Source organism: Rhipicephalus microplus, chromosome X (genome assembly GCF_043290135.1).
Source record: "Rhipicephalus microplus isolate Deutch F79 chromosome X, USDA_Rmic, whole genome shotgun sequence".
In the NCBI taxonomy this organism is placed as follows: Eukaryota; Metazoa; Arthropoda; class Arachnida; order Ixodida; family Ixodidae; genus Rhipicephalus; species Rhipicephalus microplus.
In genome coordinates this window covers 73,693,710-73,703,157 of record NC_134710.1, presented here as the reverse complement: position 1 = coordinate 73,703,157, position 9,448 = coordinate 73,693,710, and the positions used below count along the sequence as shown (strand labels likewise).

The 9,448-nt window shown below is 43.8% G+C and overlaps 1 long non-coding RNA gene across 1 annotated transcript; it reads left to right on the top strand.

Moving 5' to 3' along the window:
- The first annotated feature begins 931 nt into the window (after window positions 1-931).
- Window positions 932-5,214, top strand: LOC119177398 (uncharacterized). The gene is made up of 2 exons (XR_012887863.1): window positions 932-1,284; window positions 5,014-5,214. It is a non-coding gene; the product is annotated as an uncharacterized LOC119177398 (long non-coding RNA).
- The last annotated feature ends 4,234 nt before the right edge of the window (window positions 5,215-9,448 follow it).

Here is a 9,448-nt window from a genome sequence, read left to right as displayed (position 1 = left end):
CTTGGTTTGTATTATTAAATGTGCAACACATATACTAGGCTCAGGTAGCCCATTTATGCATGTGCTGATGGTTCATGGGTGTGGGGGATTTCTTTATTAAATATTTAGTTGTCAGTCCAGCACTTGTCCTGTCTGGTTCCTTCGCTGTTTTCGTGCTTTTGGATGGTTTCTTATAAAGCATAGTTCGCTAAAGACCATCACTTCTATCGTCATGCGAGTGACGTAACAACTGTCCTCACACCCTTCCTCTTCTCCCGATAACTTCCTATCATGCGAATATACGAATTGACTTCATTAATGCACAACGTGATCTGTTTCACCATTCTTCCACAAACTATACAGACCGATCGACCTCCTTTCAGAATTTGTACGAAATATTCAGAAAGATAATCTGAATTGTGCATAGTGTTTTACCGTAGATCATAGTTACGCGAGTAATCAAAGAGTTGATAAAAATGCCAAATAAAAAAAGAACCCCCTATATGACAGATTACGAAACGGCATTAAACTCTGTAGAGATATATCAGCGGTTCTAGAGGTTGTTGAAGTGTTGTGTCTGTTGTTCTGGCACAGGAGATTCGTAAAGATGGGGTCGAGGCAGCTTGAAGATACTGAATTTCCTTCAGTAGAAGGAAACTTGATGTTTATTTAGAATAATTACAAGACAAGCATTTTGCTACATGACGGACATATCGTGAAACCAGACGAAGATGTCTCCACTGAGCCCTCGCCGCGAAGCAATAACTCCAGGAGGGTGATTCTCGCTCACATTGACTACTTTGATGCACACGTCAACGCTCCGTACAACATCGCTTTCTGGGGAATTCTAGGGACGGTGCAGCGTCAACCACGAGAAATCATGAGCTCGATTATTCCCTATGAGGCGATGCCAAGTTTTCCCAGTTTACCTACAGTTCCTGCCGATCTCGCAACAAGTGAGCTTCGCGTTCCCATCTCCCGAGTTGTTTTCTGTCGAACGCTCTCGATGGACGGCAGTGAAAGCGCCGGGGCGCGCGCTAGCACCTCCACGAGACTTGACAAGATCTGCACTTTCTGCGACAAGGCTTTTTCAACTGCAAGCAATTTAAAAAGGCACATAAAAAAATGTCCACGGAGAAGAGGCCTTGGCAACAGCAAAAACAAAGGAGTGCGGTGAAGGAAGGACTATCGCGTGCGACTTGTGTCCAAAGTTTTTTTTGAAGCTTCTAGATCTTCGGCAGCACCATGTTCACGAACATCGATTTAAAGAAGAAGTACAGAACTTCACGTTTGACTCGTATAAAGGTAAGAAACCCACACCGTGAATGTCGAGCCACATGTGCATGCATCAGCTAAACGCACTTCCTTTTTCTTTAGCATATTAGGAGGGTACGTCTCTGACCCCTCTGCAGTAGGGACAAGAAATGTCCCTACTGCAGTAGGGACAAGAAATGTGGGACCCCCTGTGCAAGAATGTAGGGTTTGCGTTGGCAAAATGTAAATTGCGCTCGTAAAATATACAGGGGGCCATGCATGGCATGCAACAATGTCATTTAGGCTTGGCTCATAAATATGCGCGTGTTTTGTTCGTCATTACTCGGTGTTGAGGGCGGCCTGCACGATATATCTCGCGCTATGAGATGGGCGCTGATACTTTGTACGAGAGCACCATCTGGAAACTTTTGGCTGCTCTGCACGTGCCTCCTTGCACCTTGAACCTCATGCTGATGTCTGTCTCAGCAGACCACCGAGACTGTTCAGAAAAGCTACGATTGTTTTTATGTCGCGAATATTTCATACACGAGAAGTGCCGACGCTTGTTTTCACTGTGAACTATTTTACGTTAGGTGCCGCAAAGCAACTAGGCAGAGCATAGGGATGGCTTGTTTCAGCTAGATCAACATGAATTGAAAAAAAAATTGCATTAAACATCACTTCCCTCAAAAAGGAGAAAGTAGCCCTACTTATAGAAGACTATAAAAAGCTTCTTAAAACCAATTATGTGTATGTCCTCACGCCATCGAAATAGTGATATTTCAAAAGTAAACAAGGGTCTTCTTTTGAAGTACAAAAAAACTGTGTTTGATTCTCTAAATTAGATAACATGTTATGGCAATAAAGGCCGTGGATCGTAATGCGTGTGGGTAACATAGCTAAATAGACATTTTTATAGAGCTCCTTACTGTCCCTGTAGATTAAATGAGGCTTCGACAGACATTCTATGGATTGTGCTACAGGAAAACACACAGTTCACTACGTTTACTAGCAGACATACCTATCAAAATGCTTTGCGTTTTCAGAGTTGAAATGTGGCACTGATAACACAATGTCAAGAAGTTCAAGTCTCAAAGCTTTTGCGGTGTTTTAATACCAAACAGTACAGGTCCAGAAGATCATCACTTTATTGGCATGAGAAATTTACCATATGACATTTGAAAAATATTGTTGAAATGTTAACTCATGAAACATATACATGCCAGTGAAGGCATGCCTGTATCACAATAATGTAATGACAAGACTTCAGCAGTTCTCAGAATCTTCCAGCCCAATTAAGCCAACAAGCGAAGCAGTGCAAAACACTGACACAAAGAGATGAAGGAGTCATCTTTTGGGGCGCTTTCTTCAGTTTCACCACTTTCACACAGCTACAAAGGTGGGTCACTGACAATGCTAGAGTCTCCATCAGATCTTAATTGTAAGAGAGATACCTTTCAAACATACTGCAGCAATGTCTCTTAGTAAACTAGCTCAAGACTTCTGAATCAGTGCCCATGCTTCAGTAGATACAAAGCGGAAGGATCCCCACCAGACTTTCACCTGTCTGTGTCAATGGTGGGAAAGTTATAGTGTGATGCAAGGAGGAAAAGCTCGTCTCTATCTCAACACCTATACATAGTACAATCCCTCCACTGCACAAGGCGGTCTTACAGTTCAGAAACATCTTTATCAGTATTGCTGATCAAAATGCCAATGTTTTGCTGTCTGTGCATTCCTCTTGCATTAAATAGTGGTACCATTTTTACAACCCTATATTGAGTGACGGCAGGTCTATTTCCTTAATGAGCAAGTGCTGCCTTAGCTTCTCTAGATCAACAGAGCTAATAACAGACAACAACATTCACAGCGGTGCACTCCTCTCTAAGTACTTTTGGTGAAACGAGTTTGTCTCTTAGATCACATTATTGAGAAAGGCTTGCATCCCAAAATGACACGTTCACACATTATGATGAAAAGCCAACTTGTAGCGTTGTGAAGCCTGTGTTGGCAGAGTTAGTACATCAGCCATCTGAAATCACTTGCAGAACTCCATGTCGATAAGTTTGTGCACGGACTTGAGATAAGTGATGATTGTGTGAATGATATTGTATGCATCAGCTTTTTTATCTCATTTTTGAAGCTTTGTTACAATTGGTAAAATCATGTTCAGTACATTCCAGAGGATGAATTATGATCAATTATGTTTGCAGCCAGTTAGATAAGCACCAAGCTTGGGAAAATGAGCTTGAGCTGAACTTCTCGAGGTCTGTGTAAAAACCATGTGCCTTTGGTGCTGCTATTGTGATAGAAAGTGAATGAAAGGTTTCCAGAGCAGTATGTCATTCCAAAAGTCAGTGCCGAGCACTTTAGCAATCCTGTTTGTTGCTTAAAAGTTGACATCTGCAGAGACACTGAATTTAAATCAATGATAGTGGTGTAACTGTGGTTTTAGAGCACGAAGGAACATAAAAGAACACGGAACAAGCGCTTTGTGTTTCTTCGTGCGCTTAACCCACAGTTACACCATGCATATCCAACTAGCCCAACTTTCAATTCTGTTGCAATGAGTGTGGCTGCATGCACAGTATCAAAAGGAATTTCCCTCAAAGGCACTCTTGTATTAGATCGCTATTAGACCAGTTTTTCGGAGACATTCTTTTTGACACCACTTGTGCAAGAATTACCCCTGCTTCGTCAGAACCAACAGATTTCTCAAAATACCAAGTGTTTATCATCAGACTGTACCTTCAGGTGGATAGTCCTGTCAGTAACATATGAAATGTCTCGGCCTGCTTCAGACCATCGGTATTCATGACAAGGTCCCTCCATTCCACCGGAGTTCTGGAACTAGCTGAACATTGATCGATACATTGTCCACACTGTTATTCAGGTATATGAGTAATGTCCATGTGTGCTGTAAACAAACAGTATTAATTATTGGGGTTTGATGTTCCAAAACCGCAATATGATTATTAGAGAGGCCGTAGTCGAGGGCTCTGTAAATTTCGGCCACCTGAGGTTCTTTAAAATGCACTTAAATCTAAGTACACGGGCCTCAAGCATTTTTACCTCTATAAAAAATGAGGCTGCTGCAGCCATGACTCGATCCTGTGACCTGCGGGTTAGCAGTCAAGTACCATAACCAGTAGACCATTGTGGTGAGTTTGTAAACAAAAAGTGAACATTGCAAATATGTAAGCATAATAGAACTCTGGCGTCGGAAAGTAAACAAATCTCTATAGCACTACTAGACTATGAACACACCACTGTTTACACTGCCTCATTACACTGGATCACGAGCTGCCATCAGGGCATTCAATCAGGTCATCTCAAAAATGACATGAGGGTCCTTAATGCAGGCCTTTACAGGATGAAATTCATTAAATTCTCTAGTTCTCAGCTTACTAGTGTCTGGACGTAATGCCAATTGAACTGAACCCCTATTAGATCGCTCATAATCGAGCATGAGGATTCATAATCGTGCTGCGGCAGCGTGGGGCCCGGTAATGGTTCGAAAACAGCCAGAGTTAGGCGATCCGCTAGTTTACTTTCATGAGATTACCTTGCACTACAGGGAGACTAGCTGGGTGTTCCATCTCTTCACCATGAGCTTAGCAGACCACTATCCAGTTAAATTCGAAATGCTGCAAACCGGTTGATATCCTTGAAGGAGCTTCCCGAGTATGATACATATGGAGATGAACTCAACATAGACTCAACAGATTGCAGAGTGGTAGCTCATTCAAACACATGCTCTGGCAATGCCTTGCATTGCAGGTCTGCAGTCATGGAGACTGGTGGACTGCTGCAATCAACGACACCAGCTATTGCAACTAGATCCTGGCTGTTGTGTTGTGAAGGACCGGACATGGCAGAGCGGCTCGGCATTCCCGTTCTCACATGGAATCAGCCGAATTTTAGATGTATAAATGCCTCGTACTGTTCACTCTGGACCAAATAAATGTTTTTTCTCTCTCACACTGTTTTTTTTAAAGACACGCAGACGAGAATATACTACAGCCATGCTGTCTGCGTCTTCAACCAACCACGGCTGTGACCAAAGCATCAATGTACAGTCGTCAGCAAGCTTATCACGAACGCTCAGATCCGTTACCTGGACTACTTTGACTAATGCCAGCCGCGAAGCGCTGTTGCCGAGGTATTAGCGAGGTATGCTTGGAATGTATTTCGGCATTAATTGGTAAAGTATCGGCAGCAGAACCAAAAGCTACGCGGCGCAAGCGTCAAACTGTTTCAGAACACGCGGAGAAGCATTCATGTTAAACTTGCTGACGACTGTATACAGTCCAAATCACACTTGTCTAGGGCAACCAGTCGGCCGCTTAAGCCACAATTGTGTGAACACCGACTCCGTTATTATATAAAAAATAATCATACGCCAAGCTAGGACGTTGTGCAATACATCAAGCATGAGAGGAAGCTTTATGCGAGGTGGCAGCTGCGGACGCTGCCAACGACCTCAGCCGCGAACAGTGTGTTTGCATGTTGTATGCATGCTGTCGTCTGATCGGCAGGTCGTCGCTTTCTGTTAGCCATTCACTCAAACTAATCGCCACCTTTCTAAACGAACGCGTTAATGCAGTCGAGCATACATTGAGCACTTACATTGAGAGTACAAATAGTTCGCAGAGTTTGCGAGAATCACGTCCCTGAGAAAATCAACATTAAACGCATCCAAGTCGGACGAGGTTCATCAAATCACATGTTTGTACTTACTAGCTTAGTTGTCATGTTATACTCGTTGGCGCGTCGAAGATCCATTATGTTGTGACATTCTGATGACAACGTGATGTCAGAGCAAGGGCACAAAGCATCGAAACGCGTCTTGGAACTTTCGTTGGGCATATTTGCGCAACAGACGGTTGGTTGGTTGGTTGGTTCCTCAACACCTTGGCGCAACCCACCTAGGGGGATAGGCCATGAATGGGACGGTGCCTTGCTTTTCAAATTATTTCACTTCTTGAAAGAGAGGGTTGTATTACTTAGGTAATATAGGTAGTAATAAAAAGGTGTCAAATTTAGACGGTTTCGCTACTTTAGCTTCGCGCGCTTTTCTCTCTTCGTTATTGAACGTATGGATGGATAAGGCTTTGATTAGACGGTAGCTCACGTCACCTAATGCCCTATTATAAGTGCCAAAGCAACAAATTTACAAGAAAAAAAAACTTTTGTTTAATCTTTTAAGGCAAGGTTGTTGCATAATGCCAGACTTTGGGGTGGTTGTTGCCAGACTGCCACCAAATTTAGTGAATAAATTTGCTTCTGTAGTTGTGGCTTCTCCGTGAGGGTTTGGTGTCGTCCGCGGTGCATTTTGCAAGTGCGTGAGCTACGTTGGCCGTTTTAATTAACAAAATGAACGTAAAACGAGTGTTCCAGAAGTCGGGGCGCGTTCTCTAGCTGTGTGCGCTGTTGTGCAATTAAGAGATCGTGTCTCAGAGTTAGGGAATCAACGACGCGTCGTCCGCCGTGCATTTCGCGAGTGCGATGAACTTTTTCGCGAGTGTGTGTGCGACGTAATTAACGTAATGAACCGCGCGTTACAGAAGTCGGGGCCAGTTCTCTTGCTATGTGCGCAGCTGTGCAATTGAGCGATTGCGGCTCAGTATTAGGGACGATGGGGAAAACTGAATAGAGTCGCAGCAGGCGGTGCGCTGCCCCCCCCCCCCTTTTTTTTTCACAGCTGATCGTGCCGCGTCAACCGCGTGCCACGACGGGGACGCTACGATTCCCCTAGCTGTGTCAGCACAATACATATAACGCTTCTCCGCGTGTTCTGAAACAGTTTGACGCTTGCGCCGCGTAGCTTGCGCCCCGGAAAGCGTCCCTCTCCGAAGATGCAGTGCCCAGTATTTCTCCGGACTGCCCAAGCTATCTCTCGAAAGAGGAAAAACAACGCAAGAGGCCAGCCGAGAGACCACGTTAACGAGACTTTCAAGAAGCACTGAAAGCAAAGCCAGGAACTCTGTGGCTCGCTTTCTCAGTGCTTTTTATTACGGATCCCCCCGAAAGTGGTGCTACTGCTTCGGACATGCTCTTGCATGATTGTACCTCGGCACCCCTCGCAGTGCTGTCGACTTTTGATGAACTGTTTAGAAGGCCAGCATGTGTTGAGCTTCCGTCCACAACTTGGGGTTTTCACCGACTGCAGGTTGACGAGCTTCGCAATGTTGTGTTCTCAGAATTTCGGCGTGTTCGAGAACCGCAGTGCGCTGCTGACACAAGCCACATAGTGCCGTGGAAACTGCTTGACATTGATCAAGACATGCGTAGAAGTAGAGTTTCAAAGAAGTTGCACGCAAAGGAATGCTTACGAGCTCACCATTGATCATATATTAGATAACAACTGGCTCTCATTTCCTTGCATCACCCACAGAGATGAAGTAATTGCTAAAATCTTGCATTATTATGTGGGTCTTCGGATGAGGCAGTATTGTTAGCAGAGAAAAGAAAAGGAAAACAAGATACACAAGCTCAGAAAACTGTCAACACTTGTGACTGCACAAGCGTCCTAAACAGAGTATTTGGCTTGGTGTTTGAATGTGTGTGATTTCCTCAACCTTTCTTGTTGCGTACATTTTTCTGTAAAACAGTGCAATAAACATGTATATGTGCGAACAAGCTTATTGGGCATGAATAACTGTAAAAACATGTTTAAAAAGTAACAACGCAAAACTGAAGTAGATATCCGATTCATGTGTGTGCCCTAGTTCAGCGAAATTAAAATTTTCTTCGTATGCCGAAGTCACCGTGACCGTGGTAGATAGCACTGGTGCACCGCAACATTTAATTGCCCCTATTGCTGTTTAAGTTACTCGCAGAGGTGGTTGCCTCTTCGCGAAAAATTGTTGAAGCTACAGTCGCTGTCGCGTCCCAAATTGCGTGCATGCGCTTCGGCCTTAAAATTCACATACCAACTCGAGACGTCCCAAAGAACCTCAGTTCTTTTGAAATGGTATTTTCATTTGAAGCGACCCTGAATTTATGCTACCAAAATTCAAGCACGCACTGTGTACGGAACAGTGCGAGGCGCATTTCATGCCCGTGGCAACTGAAGACCCGCAGTACATGGCCCCTGTTCGCGATGCGCCACCTACGAGCGCACACGTCCGGCCGAACCAAGTTTTGCCGCGCTTGCCCGCCGCGTTGAGTCAGCTCTCCTTCCTACACCGTGACGCAAATAGAGTTACTGTATATGTTACTTTAAAGGTAGCATATACAGTAACTCTAAGTGCAAAAATGATTATTGTAAGTTTTTTAAATTAATAATGACGCACTGATTCTGCCAAGTGGTGCACACCAAATAATGGTGCCTTTATGAGCATTGTTGCGTAACTATTTAAATAAGGGGCTCGGTGAGCTTGCTAGGAGTTTTAGCTGCACCGACACTTTTCTGTTACTCGCCATAACTTCTATTTCCACATACGTAGTTGCCATGTACACCGCATTTACGACCTGACAGATACTGTTTTGACGGAGCACGTTAAAAAATTGACAGTGTGGCCTGGACGTTCGGACCTAATCCCATGAAAATGCACTGCAAGCTGGCACGCGATATTGACGCAAAATTGTTCTGGCTAGAGTAGAAGTCTCTCAATTATGTAAAATTTGTAAACAGCTGTCATTCTTGTCCAACCTCCCAACCACTTAAAATAAGGGTGTTCAAGAACAATCGTATTTAGTCCTATTGCCACCACTGTTTTGCATTATTAAAGAAACAAATTACCTAAGGAATGCATACGGGGCATTATTTGTTTGTTTTTTTAACCAGAGTACAATAATTTTCTTAAATTGAAAGGAATTAAAGTGGACGAAAAATAGCAGCGATTTTTCATCCACTTTAATTGCTTCAAACATATAACAAAACTTCGCTTGGGAATATTCCCAGAGGTATTACAAGATTCTGATATCACTCATGGCAGGAATTGCAGATGGTGGCTGTCGTACCGCTTGCCTGAGAACGTATTAAATTTAGAAACATAAGGGCATTGAGACTGCTTCCTTGGTGCTATCTTAGACCACCTACTCAGATGGAGTCTGCATGTTGCTGATCTAGCAAATCAAGTGAACTCTACCATAAATGTTATTCATCGCATAGCGGGAACAAAATGGGGTGGTACATCTGCGTTTCTATTCCACATCCATTCTGCAGTCATCTGACTGAAGATTTCCTACGTCATGCCAGTTCTCCACA